Here is a 14,266-nt window from a genome sequence, read left to right as displayed (position 1 = left end):
ATGTCATTAGGGTGACAGGTGTCCAGGGTACTCTGGGATCATCAAGGATGGAGTGGCCACTCTGCTTAAGGAATTGAGGAAACCCTTCACAGAGGCAGCGACTCGTCTATGATGCTCTGGGGAGTGGTGTAGGGGATGAAGGTATAGTTTTGCTGACCTCAACATGGGTATAGCTTTTTTGCTAAGCAGCGTCATGGCTGAGGTGTCAGTTTTCAGGAGAAGGTGGTCCCAGGCAGACCAGAAGAGAGAATCTGGAGATCAGGCACACCTATCCCAGAAGGCCAGGTGGATGCTCTGGGGAAAACACAGCTGGAGCAGTGGGCGGTCCAGGCAGGTGGAGCACAGCATGTGAAACAGATGGGGACTAAGACCAGGGGGGCAGTCCAGGCAGGTGATGGCATCAGGGAGGTCTAACAAAAAAACAAACCCAGTGCCGTTGACAGGGAGGTCTAGCCAGGCTAATTTGAGTGCTGACAGGGAAACAGTGTGGGGGATGCACTATCTGGGCAAAGGCAATCTGGGGAGATCTGGTCAGGCAATGGTCAGACAGAAACTAACAGGATATGACTGAAAAAGAGATTTCTGGGGAAATGCTCTCATCCTGGGAAGGAGAAGAGGGACTGGCAGAAGCGAAGAAGGTTATTGGCTTAGGGGAACTGGGGTACAAGCTGGGGGTTATGTGGAGCACAAAGTCAGGTGAAGCTTAACATTAAAACTAACATCAAAGTGAATCATAGTTGTTTGAAGCAGGGCCCCTGCAGTTCTCTCTGATCGAGTTCAGAGGCATGACTGGGACCATGGGGTGGAGGCTAGGTGGGGAGACTGTGGCTGGTGGTAAAGGATGAAAGTGCAGGAAAATAGGTAGGAAGCCAGGCAAATCGTAACTATCTTTTCCAAACGCACTCATTCATCACATCTGCCTCAAAGATTCTCCTAGTTCTTCTAGAACTTGAGAGTGTTTCCATTTTCCTTTTCTGGATCAACGTTGTATCATAACTTCAGGGCTGAATACGAGACCAGGAAGTACTTTCTTATTTTCTGCCTTCAGGGATATTTCTCACTGGAGCTGAGCAAGACACAGCAGGTTTTGACCCTTGCGTACAATTTTTTTCCCTTTTTATTTTTTTATTGTATTTAGATGGAGGTTTACAGAGAAAATTAGTTTCTCATTTAATAATTAATACAAGTATTATTTTGTGACATTGGTTGCCAACCCCACGAAATGTCTACACTTTCCCCTTCTTGACCTTGGGTTCCTCGTTACCAGCTTTTCTGTCCCCTCTTGTCTCTCGTTACCAGCTTTTCTGTCCCCTCTTGTCTTCTCATCTTTGCCCCTGGTGCCCACTTAGTCTTGTTTTGTTTTATGGGCCTGTTTAATCTTTGGCCGAAGGGTGAACCTCAGGAGAGACTTCAGTACGGAGTTAAAAGGGTGTTTGGGGGCCATACTCTTGGGGTTTCTCAGTCTCTGTCAGACCAGTAAGTCTGGTCTTTTTTTTGTGAGTTAGAATTTTGTCATACATTTTTCTCCAGCTCCGTCTGGGACCCTCTATTGTGATCCCTATCAGAGCAGTTGGTGGTGGTAGCTGGGCACCATCTAGTTATGCTGGACTCAGTCTGGTGAAGGCTGTGGTAGTTCTGGTCCATTAGTCCTTTGGACTAATCTTTCCCTTGTGTTTTGGTTTTCTTCATTCTCCCTTGCTCCAGACAGGGTGGGACCAGTAGAGCACCTCAGATGGCCACTCACAAGCTTTTAAAACCCCAGACGCTACTCACCAAAGCAGGATGCAGGACATTTTCTTTATAAACTATGTTATTCCAGTTGAGCTAGATATCCCCTAAGACCATGGTCCCCAGCCCTCAGCCCAGTAATTTGGTCCCGCAGGGAGTCTGGATGTGCCTGTGAAGCTTCCATGACCTTGCCTTGGTCAAGTTGTGCTGACTTACCCAGTGTTGTGTACTGTCTTACCCTTCACCAAAGTTACTACTTATCTATTGTCTGATTAGTGTTCTTCGCTCCCTATTCCTTACTTTCCTACCATAAAAAAAAAAATACAAAACCCATTGCTGTTTAGTCAATTCCAACTCATAGCTTCCCTCCTTAGTCACCATCAAAGATTGTTTCTTTTGTGAATTTTTATAATAGTGGTCTCATACAGTATTTGTCCTTTGGTGATTGACTTATTTCACTCAGCATAATGCCCTCCAGATTCATCCATGTTGTGAGATGTTTCCCGAATTCATTCTTGTTCTTTATTGTTGCATAGTATTCCATTGTGTGTATGTGTCATAGTTTAGTTATCCATTCATCTGTTAATGGGCACTTGGGTTGTTTCTATCTTTTTGCTATTGTGAATAATGCTACAAAGAACATGAGTGTACATATGTCTATTTGTGTGATGGCTGTTATTTCTCTAGGATATATTCCTAGGAGTGGGATTACTGTATTGTATGGTATTTGTACTGCTAGCTTTTTAAGGAAGCGCCATATTGTTTTCCAAAATGGTTGTATCATTTTATATTCCCACTGGTTTATGGCAAGAAATTCGGAAGACAGCTACCTGGCCAACCAACTGGAAGAGATCCATATTTACGCCTATTGCCAAGAAAGGCGATCCAACAGAATGCAGAAATTATTGATTATCATTAACATTACACACAAGTAAAATTTTGCTGAAGATCATTCAAAAGAGGTCGCAGCGGTACATGGACAGGAACCTGCCAGAAATTCAAGCCGAATTCAGAAGAGGACGTGGAACGAGGGATATTGTTGCTGATGTCAGATGGATCCTGGCTGAAAGCAGAGAATACCAGAAGAATGTTTACCTGTGTTTTATTGACTATGCAAAGGCATTTGACTGTGTGGATCATAACAAATTTGAGAAGTTGGACTATATGAAGAAGAATGGGACATCAGGACTGAAGAAAGACTGATTAACAGCCTGAAATATGTAGATGACACAACCTTGTTTGCTGAAAATGAAGACTTGAAGCACTTATTAATGAAGATCAGAGACTACAGACTCCAGTATGGATTATACCTCAACATAAAGAAAACAAAAATTCTCACAATCAATAATAATAAACAACAATCATGATAAACAATCAATACCCATGGAATCAGCACTCAAGAAATAAAACAATGCATTGCATTGGGCAAATTTGCTGCAAAAGACCTCTTTAAAGTATTAAAAAGCAAAAATGTCACCTCGAAGACTAAGGTGGGCCTGACCCAAGCCATGGTGTTTTCAATCACCTCATATACATGTGAAAGCTGGGCAACAAATAAGGATGACCAAAGAAGGACTGACACCTTTGAATCATGGTGTTGACGGAGAATATTGAATATACCAAAAGAATGAACAAATCTTTCTCGGAAGAAATACAACCAAAATGCTCATTAGAAGCAAGGATAGTGAGACTTGGTCTCACATACTTTGGACATGTTATCAGGAGGGATCAGTCCCTGGAGAAGGACATCATGCTTGGTAAAGTAGAGGATCAGTGAAAAAGAAGAAGAACCCTCAATGAAATGGATTGACACAGTGATTGCCAACAATGGACCCAAGCATAACAATGATTGTGAGGATGGCGCAGAATCTGGCAGCGTTTCATTCTGTAGTGCGCAGGGTTGCTATGAGCCGGAATCGACTTGAGGGCACGTAACAACAGCAGCAACTGGGGCCTCTAGTGTTGACCCTATTTTTTCTTCTATGATCTTTATAGTTTTTAGTTTTATATTTAGGTTTTTGATTCATTTTAAATTAGTTTTTCTGTATGGTGTGGGGTATGGACCCTGTTTCATTTTTTTTTTTTACAGATGGACATCCAGTGTTGCCAGCACCATTTAACGGACTTTGGATCTTCTTCAAAGATCAGGTGACCTTAGGTGGATGGATTTACCTCTGGGTTCTCAGTTCTGTTCCATTGGTCAATGTGTCTGTCATTTTACCAGTACCAGGCTGTTTTGACTACCGCAGCTGTGTAGTAGGTTCTGCGGTCAGGTAGTGCAAATCCTCCTACTTTATTCTTTTTCTTCAATTATGCTTTACTTGTCTGGGGCTTCTTCCCTTTCCATATATAGTTAATGATTAGTTTCTCCATCTTATTAAAGAATGCTGTTGGTATTTGGATTGGGATTGCATTGTATTTCTAGATTGCTTTGGGTAGAATTGACATTTTCACAATGTTGAGTCTACCTATCCATGAGCATTATATGTTTTTCCATTTGGTTTCCTTCAGTAGTGTTTTGTAGTTTTCTTTGTATAGGTCTTTTACATCCCTGGTTAGATTTATTCCTAAGTTTTTTTGTTTGTTTTTGGGGGCTATTATAAGTGCTACAGCTGCTAACCAAAGGGTTGGCAGTTTGAATCTGCCAGGTGCTCCTTGGAAACTCTATAGGGGTAGTTCTACTCTGTCCTATAGGGTTGCTATGATTTGGAATTGATTTGACGGCACTGGGTTTGGTTTCTTTTTTTATTATAAATGGTATTGCTTTCCTGATTTCCTTTACTGGTGTATACCAATCTAACTGACTTTTGTATGTTGATCTCGTGTCCTGCTACTCTGCTGAATCTTTCTACAAGTTCCAGTAGTTTTCTTGTGGAGTCGTTTGGGTTCTGTATGTATAGTATCATATCATCTGCAAATAGGGGCAGTTTTACTTCTTCCTTACAAATTTAGATGCCCTTCATTTCTTTTTCTTGCCTTATTACTCTGGCTAGGACTTTGAAGGCCATGTTAAATAGGAGTGGTGATAAAGGGCATCCTCTTCTTCCTGTTCTCAAGGGAAATGTTTTCAGCTTCTCTCCATAAAGGATGATGTTGGCTGTTGGTTTTGTATAGATGCCTTTTATTATGTTGAGGAATTTCTCTTCCATTTCTATTTTGTTGAGAGTTTTTATCAGGAACGGTGTTGGACTTGATTGAATGCCTTTTCTGCATTGACTGAGATGATCATGTGATTCTTTTGTTTTATTTATGTGGTGAATTACATTGATTGATTTTCTAATGTTGAAGCATTCTTGCATACCTGGCATGAATTCCACTTGGTTGTGGTGTGTGTGTGTTTTTTTTTAATGATGCTTAATTCTATTGGCTAGAATGTTGTTGAGAATTTTTGCCTTCATATTCATGAGAGATATTGGTCTGTAATTTTCTTTTTTTGTGGTGTCTTTTCCTGGTCTTGGTATCAGGGTTATGCTGGCTTCATAGAATGAATTTGGAAGTGTCTTCCTTTTCTATGTTCTGAAATAGTTTGAGTAGTACTGGTGAAAGCTCCTCTCTGAATGTTTGGTAGAATCCTCCAGTAAAGCCATCTGGGCCACAGTTTTTTTTTTGTTGGGAGTTTTTTTTTTTTTTTTAAATTACCTTTTCAATCTCTTCTCTTATGGATCTGCTCAGATTTTGAAACTCAGTCTGTGTTTAGGTAGGTAGTGTACTTCTAGAAATTTGTCTATTTCCTCTAGGTTTTCAAATTTGTCAGAGTTTAGTTTTTCATAGTACTTTGTTATGATCCTTTTTATTCCAGTTGGGTCTGTTGTAAAGTCCCCCATTTCATTTCTTATTTGGGTTACTTGTGTCCTCTCTTGTTTTTCTTTTGTCATTTTGGGCAATGGTTTGTTCATTTTATTGATCCTTTCAAAGAACTAACTTTTGGTTTCGTTAATTCTTTCTATTGTTTTTCTATTCTCTATTTCAGTTATTTCTGTTCTGATCTTTGTTATTTCTTTTCTTCTGGTGGCTGCGGGTTTCTTTTGCTGTTCTCTTTCTGTTTCTTCGCATTGTATAGCTAATGTTTTGATTTTGTCCTTTGCTCTCTCTCTTTTTTTTTTTTTTTTTGATGTGGGTATCTATCACTATAAATTGACCTCTGAGCACTGCCTTTGCTGTGTCCCAGATGTTTTGTTATGATGTGCGTCTTAGGCTGGGTTCTCCAGAGAAGCATAACCAGTAAAGCATACAAATACACATATATAGAGAGAGATTTATATCAAGGAAACAGCTCATGTGATTGTAAGGGTTAGAATGTCCCAAGTCCATGGATCAGGATAGAGGCCTTTCCCGATTTATGGAGCTGCAGAAGCTGGTGAACCCAAGATCAGTAGGTTGGACAGCAGGGCTCCCACTCACAGGCTGTGAAGGTCAAGGAATCCCCAAAGTCAGCAGGCAAGACCGCAAGGTTTCTCCTGATTCACATAGCTGCAGGGGCTGGGGAACCCAAGATCCGCAGGCTGGAGAGCAGGACTATTGCTCACAGGCTGTGAAGACTGACAAATCCCAAGATGGACAGGTAAGCTGCTGCTTAAGTCCCACGAACCAGAAGTCAGTCAAGACAGCTGCTGGATCCGGAACAAGCCAACAACCCTGGCAAGATGAGCAGGAAGGAAGTAGGTGGTGGAAGGTGGACAGATGAAGGCTGAGGGGGTGGTGAGCCACCACAGGCCCTACCCCCCCAGCACCACTCAGCAGATTCCATCATGGGGGTGATCACATATCAAATTTCTACAGGGAAGTGATCAAAACATTATGCAACTGCCAAAACACCGTGAATCATGGCCCAGCCAAGTTGATATGCAATCTTAACCATCACAATGTGTTTTCATTCTCATTTGATTCTAGGAATTTTTTGATTCCATCTTTGATTCCTTCTATTACCCAGTGGTTTTTAAGCAAGGTATTATTCAGTTTCCACGTATTTGATTTTTTTCCTTGCTCTTCTGGTTACTCATTTCTATTTTTATTGCATTGTGATCAGAGAAGATGCTTTGTATTATCTCGGGGTTTTTTATTTTGTTGAGAGTTGCTTTGTGGCCTGAAATGTGGTCTATTTTGGAGGATGTTCCATGTGCATTGGAAAAGAATGTGTACTTTGTTGCTGTTAGGCGAGGTGTTCTATATATGTCTATGAGGTGAAGTTGGTTGCTTGTGGCTTTTAGATCTTCTGTATCTTCGTGGAGTTTCTTTCTAGATGTTCTGTCCTTTACCGAGATTGGTGTGTTGAAGTCTCCTACTATTACTATGGAACCGTCAATTTCTCTTTTCAGTGCTGTTAGAGCTTGTTTTATGTATTTCGGAGTCCTGTCATTGGGCGTGTAGATATTCATTATGGTTATGTCCTCATGGTAAACTGTCCCTTTAATCATTATATTATGTCCTTCCTTGTCTTTTATGGTGGATGTTGTTTTAAAGTCTGTTTTACCTGAGATCAGTATTGCTACTCCTGCTCTTTTTTGGTTGCTGTTTGCTTGATATATTTTTTCCAACCTTTGATTTTTAATATACTTATGCCTTCGTTTCTAAGATATGCCTCTTGTAGACAGCATATTGATAGGTCCTGTTTTTTTAATCCATTCCGTTACTGTCTGTCTCTTTATGGGTGCATTTAAGCCATTTACGTTCAGTGTGATTATTGATAGGTGTGAGTCATTTTGTAGTGCTTTTTTTGTGGTGCTAACATTTACTTCATTCCTCTTACTCTCCTGTGCTGAATCCCTTTTATTTGTGGATTTTTCTTTGTTTCACTCATTTTTGTAGATTTTGTGTTTACTGAGACTTTGTTTTTCTTCTTTATTTTGATGAGTAGATTTATTACCTTTCTTTGTGGTTACCTTGAAATTTACCCCTATCTTCCTAAGTTTAAACCAGTCTTTTATTACTTGATATGGCTTTGACTTCCTCTCCATTTGAAAGTTCTATAATTACACCGTTTATTCCCTCTTTTATTGTTCTGGTGTTGTCATGAGTTACAGATTGACCTCTCTGGTACCCTGTTGTAAATCTCTTAGTTTTGCTGTACCCTTGAGAGTTCATTACCTAAGTTGGTGTCTAGCCGATGCTGTCTTGCGTCCTAGATTCAGGCTGTTTTCTGATATTGCTGGTTCTCTAAATGAATGACTCCCTTTAATAATTCTTGCAAATTTGTTTTGGTTTTTACATATTCTCTTTATTTCTGTTTATCTGGAGATGTCCTAATTTCACCATCATATTTGAGCAAGAGTTTTGCAGGACACATTATTCTTGGCAGTCTTTTTCTTTCAAGATTTTACATATGTCATCCCATTATCTTCTTGCCCGCATGGTTTCTGCTGAGTAATCAGAGCTTAGTCTTATCGTTTCCCCTTTGTATGTGACTTTTCATTTGTTTCAAGTTACTCTCAGGATTCTTTCTTTAACCTTGGTTTTAGTGAGTGTGATTATGATACTTCTTGGGTGATTTTCTTTTGGGGTCTATCCTATATGGGGTTTATTGAGCTTTGTGGATGGCTGGCTTTTTGTCTTTCTTGATATTAGGAAAGTTTTCTGTCAGCAAATCTTCAGTGATCCTCTCTGTGTTTTCCATTTTCTCTCCCTGTTCTGGAAATCTGATCACATGCAAATTTTTGCTTTTGATTGTATCCCACGTCATTCTTAGGGTTCTTCATTATTTCCTCTGATTTTTCCTCCTACAAAGTGATATCCAAGGAGTAGTCTTCAATTTAACTGATCCTGTCTTCCACTGTTTCAAATTTGCTTCTAAAGCTTTCTATTGCACTGTCCATTTCTGAAATCTTGTTGTTTATCTATTGGATTTCTAATTGCTGTTTCTGTATGATTTCAAGTTGTTTATTTTGACATTTTGTTCCTGTATTATTTTCCTGAATTCTTCCATTGCTTTGTCTGTGTCTTCCTTGATTTTGTCTGTATTTTCCCTGATTTTGTCTATCTTGTTTTTTTTCCTTATTTTTGTGTGCATTTTCCTTCATCTATTGGAGAACCCTGAATATTAGAATTTTGAATTCCCTACCAGGTAGTTCCAGTGCCTTTTCTTCTACTAAAAGATCATCTGGTCTTTTATTTTGGTCTCTTTCTGAGGCCATCCTGTCCTGTTTTTTAAATGTCTTTATATTGTCTACAGTCTCTGAGACATTTAGGAAGTATTTTCTTCATTTATTGACTGTAGATTTGATTGTTTCATCCTGATTTTTTGTTTTATTTGGTTATGTTTAGTCAGGCGGGTTGGGTGTGTTCTGTTGCTTGGTTGCCTTTGGGCATGATACTTCTCACCACCTTGTCCAGGTGGGCAAGGCCAGTGCAACAGGGCAGATCCAGTGGGAGTGGAGGGGCGTGGATGGATAGTTTGTGGCATGAACTAGTGCCAACAGGGCGAGGCTGGGGTGCAGTGCAGGGCAGGGCCCAGGAAACTGTGTCAGTGACACTCGGGGGCATGGCACTCAGTGCAAGATGCAGATAGGCATGAGGAAAAGGAGAAGACGTGATGTGTGGAGCTAGGTGAGTGGGTGAAAGAAGACAAAGAAGAGAGAGAAAAAAGCTAGAAAAGGAAAAAAGGAAAAAACAAAATTTATAAAATTGCAGCATGGTAGGATTAGCTGGCAGGGCCCAGCCAGACTCAGCAAGGCCATGTGCTGGTGGCTCTGTAGCCAAGCAGTGCAGCTCAGCCTGTTGAGAAGGTGCATGGGTGGTGCACAAGGCTAGGTGGGCAGATGAAAGGAAAGGAAAGAGTGGAAAGAAAGCGAGGAAACTAACCAATCAACAAAAATAAATAAAATAAAATTTAATTTACAAAAATAAAAATAACAGCAACAAGGATTGTAGTGGTGGTGAGTTAATGTCTTTCTTATCAGGTGACACAGCATAGCCTGTCAGGAAGGGGCGGAGGCAGCACAGTGCCTAGGTGGAATGGAGAAGGAAAAGGGAGAAGCAGAAAGACAAAGAAAAATAAAAAATATGGTGCTGGGGGAGCCAGCCTGTGGGGGCGGCACATACCCTGGGAGGCCGTTTGCCAGAGGCTCTCCAGCCAAGTGGTACAGCACAGCCTGCCAAGAAGGTGGTGGTGCACAGGGCTAGGTGGATGGGAGAAAGGAAAGAAAGGGAGAGAGAAGATACAACAACAACAAAACAAATAAAAAATAAAGAAATAAAACGATGCTGAGGCAGCTGGTTGGTGATGGTGGCATAGACCTGGGGAGGGTGTGTGCAGTGACTCTCCAGCTGAGTAGTGCAACACGGTCCCTTGAGAAGTGGCAAGGGCAGTGCAGACTGCTGGGTGGGTAGGAGAAAGGAAAGGAAGGAGAGGAGAGAGAGAGAAGAAACAGAAAAAAAGAAGAAGAAAAAGCACAAAGACTACAAACCAAAAAAATCATAGCCCATCAAGAAGGGGAGGGGACAGCACATGGAGTGGGCAAGAGAAAGGAAAGGAAGGAAGGGAGAGAGAGAGAAGCAACAACAACAACAAAAAGCCAAAAATAATAAACAAACAAAAAAAATGGTGAAGGTGCTGGCCTATGGGGGCATGGCAGATTTGCACAGCAGTGAGCTGGTGTCTCTTTGGTTGAGCAACCTTGACCCATTGGAAAGCAGTGGGGGCTTCATACAGGGAAGAAGGGTGTGGAGTGGGAAAGCATGTACTCCTGATTACTGGATCCTCTGTTTCCTGTTGGGAGCTCCGTGAAGCTGCCTTCCCACACTCCCTGTCTGCATTCCTTGGTGGCTGTAATCCAAGACAGCGAATCCGTGCCTTGTTAGCTAGTAGGGGACCTCCACTCTATATCTCTCCTCATTCTCTGTTCTATGTCAGTTTCTTATTCCATTCAATGCTTGATGGAGTTCTTTATTCCTTCATTTGATGCTTAGGCTTCCAGAATTGATGTCTGTATCCATTTTACCTAGTTTTTTGGGTCTTTCCTGCAGTGAGATGGCATGGTGCATATATCTACAGCATTATGTTGTCTCCCTGAGCTGAGTACAATTTTTTAGGTAGGAAGCTAGGCAAATGACAAATACATTTTCCAAACTCACCAATCCATCACTCTAGCCTCAAAGATTCTTCTAGTTTTTCTATAACTTGAGAGTGTTTCTATTTTTCCTTTCCTGGATCAACACTATATCATAATTTCAGGGCTGAATTCTAGACTAGGAGGTACTTCCTTATTTTCTGCCTTCAGAGATATTTCTCACTGGAGCTGAGTTAGAACCTTCCATACAGTTTTTTTCCCTAGAGAAAATGATTCTGTCTATAGGTAAGAGTGTAGCCCTAGTGGCACAGTGGTTAAAACACTTGGCTGCTAACTGCAAGATCAGCAGATCAAACCCACCAGCCACTCCTTAGGAGAAAAATGTGGCAGTCTGCTTCTGTAAAGATTATAGTCTTGGAAACCTTGTGGGGCAGTTCTACTCTGTCATACAGGGCTGCTATGAGTTGAAAACAAGTTCGCAGAAATGGTTTGTTTTATATATATATAGGTAAGAATCCAGGCTTCAGAGCTAGACTGCTTGGGTTGGAATCCTGGCTCTACCACTTACTGGTTGTATGCCTTGGAAAAGTTACTTACCATTTCTTTACCTTATTTTTCTCATCTGGAAAATGGGAATAATAATACTGCCCACTTCATAAAGTGATTGTGAGGATTAATTCAGTTAATTTAAGCATCTAGAATAGTTCTTGGCACTTAGGGAATACTAAATAATTGTTAGCTACTATTAGCTATTAATTATCCTGTGAGGAGAAGGCCTGAGAAGGATTCTGTGTGGATCTGAGGTTGGTATTCATTCAATAAATATATTTTGAGCACCTACCAGTTGCCAGGAATCCCAGTGGCACAGTGGTTAAGAGCTTAGCTGCTAAACAAAAGGTCAACAGTTCTATTTCACCAGCTGCTCCTTGGAAACCCCGTAGGGAAGTTCTACTCTGTCCTACAGGGTCATTATGAGTCGGAATCGACTTGACAGCAACGAGTTTGGTTTTTTTTAAACCAGGAGTCAGGTATTTTTATAGGAAGTTGGGATATATCAGTCAGCAAAACAGAAAAACCCCAGCCCTCTGGTATCATATTTTCATTTTGATTGATGCAGAAAGTGAGATTTTCAGGACTGTTTCTAGGAGTATTGCAAGAATTCCTTTTCTGTTTTCCATATTAATTGTTTACAAAGAATGAAGTCTCAAATACCAAGCCCAATCCAAAGACCTCAACCAGGATAGACCTGACTACATTATAGCTACTTCTCTCATTCTGGGAAACAATGATCACCCGTGATGAACCTCCTTAAAGCCAGCTGAATAATACTTAGCTTTCTTGAGCACTGATGATTACTTTGTGAGTCTTCTTTCCCTACCTCTCAGTATAGGGTTGGTGACATACTCTAGAACAGGGTTTCTCAGCCCTGGCATTATTGACATTTTGTTCTGAATAAATCTTTGTTATGGGCAGTTGTCTTCTGCGTCGTAGGATGTTTCGCAGCATCCTTGGCCTACACACTAGATGCCAATAGCACCCTCTCAATGTGTGGAGACAAAAATGTGTCTAGATGTTGCTTCCTAGGGGGCAAAGTCCCCCCTCCGGGGGGGCACCCCCACTCTAGTAGCTAGCCAATTCCATAGCCTCAGTGATCATTCTGTTCTAGTCTCCACAGTCAGGGCAGCTACATTCTTGTGGCTTCTGCAATCTAGCCATGTAAATGGGCAATCCCAGGAGGTCTCTGGCCCCAGTTCACTCATAATGTGGGGTTGGGTTTGTAGGTGGGGGACTAGAAGGCAAGAAAATCAGCTGTTCACCCTTTTGTGTCTTTATGGGTCTCAAATCACACTGACAGAGGGTGAGCTATAGCAAGAGTAACATCCAGCTCTTTCCAAGCTAGATACTGAGTTCACCTCACTTGGGCAGAGAGTCAGGTATGATCGGTGGCACATTTTTTTCCTTTGTTTTGATTCTCCCCCCCCCCCGCCCCATATTTCTGCACTGCCAGGGCTGGATCAGACTTGCTGGGTGTGTCCTGTGGTAGTTTAATCTAGCTCAGGAGCCCTGATAGTCAGTTTTGAAGCTTCTAAAACCAATTGCAAAGAGGGGCCATCCCCAAGAGCTCTGTGTCAATGCAGGCTTGTCAGGGGTGGCTGCTGGCTCTGAGGTAAATTGGAGGGCTCAGTGCCCTGCATTTACCAGAATATCTCCAAGGATATTTACTGGCCCTTACCCATAAGTGACAAGTTTCATGTGGATTTCTGGAATGCTGGCTAGTCTAAGTAGACTGCCACGTAACTGAATTGTTTTAAAATCAGAATTGAATGTTATTTATGATAAAAAAAAAAAATCAAACCAAACCCTTGCCATCGAGTCTATTCGGACTCATAGCGACCCCATAAGACGGTGTGGAACTGCCTCATAGATTTTCCAAGGAGTGCCTGGTGGATTTGAACTGCCAGCCTTTTGGTTAGCAGCTGTAGCTGTTAATGACTACACCACAAGGGCTTCCATTATTTATGATAGGACACTGATTTTAAGGGTATAACTGCCCCCCCCCCTTTTAAATATAAAATCTTGTTTCTTTGTGCTTTACCTTTGAAAGATGCTGGTGCGCAAAGTTTGGAGGACTCACTTCTTGCAAGTTTGCAAAATGACTTTCCAATTCAGCTGTCTTTTTCACAACCATGTCTCTTGACCCTGTTCTTGACGCTTCTAGTGAAGTAGCTGAGCCTCTTTAAAGGGATCCATCATGAGCCATTATTATAGGATGATTTTAAAATATGAATCCAACCTTATGGGAAAGAAAAGAATGAATAAAACAAAAAAGGAAGCCACACTGAAAAGACACATAGATACAATGAGGATGAGAGAGAGTGGAGAGATTTGAAATTATGTGTGTCTAAAAGCCAGCGTCTGCTAGAAACCAGGGCATGGCAAGCATAGCAGTGATGTACTTAACTCACTTGGTCAGAGCTGTGGATGCCTCAGAAGAACAATTTCCACTGAAACTTGTTTTCTCATTTAGTTATCTCTGCTTTTAGTTCAACCTGAGTCATATAGCTCATTTAGTAGCAATGAGAAGAAACCCTGTGGATGTGGTTTGCTTAAGGTTACTCAAGTCAGTATCTCAGAGTAGATAAAAGCTTTCTATCCTGGAAATTGTCATTCTTCAATCACCTAGTATGGCCTGAGGTCCTGTCCCAGCTTTGCAAAACCCTTTTTCCAGCCCTTGATAGAGAATCAGGCAGGACAATTTGCCCCCTCTATAAACCCCCACCCCCAATTTCTCACAGAATGTACTGGTTTAGTGTATATGGTCTCTGGTATTGGCACAGTTCAAAGCCTAGAGAGCTCATGAAATGGCAAATTTTAGACAACTGCTCAGAGGCTCTTTTCTCCTTTCTCAAAATAGCACTGTAATTGGCTGTGCTTTCTCAACAGTGTCTTCATTCTCCTGGGAACTTTCTGTTCCTAGTGGTAAATGATGTGTATAAACCTGCCCAATCTTGCTTTACAGAATCTGTGTACATCAC

This window comes from Elephas maximus, chromosome 1 (genome assembly GCF_024166365.1).
Source record: "Elephas maximus indicus isolate mEleMax1 chromosome 1, mEleMax1 primary haplotype, whole genome shotgun sequence".
Classification (NCBI taxonomy): Eukaryota; Metazoa; Chordata; class Mammalia; order Proboscidea; family Elephantidae; genus Elephas; species Elephas maximus.
Note: the sequence above shows the minus strand (reverse complement) of the source record.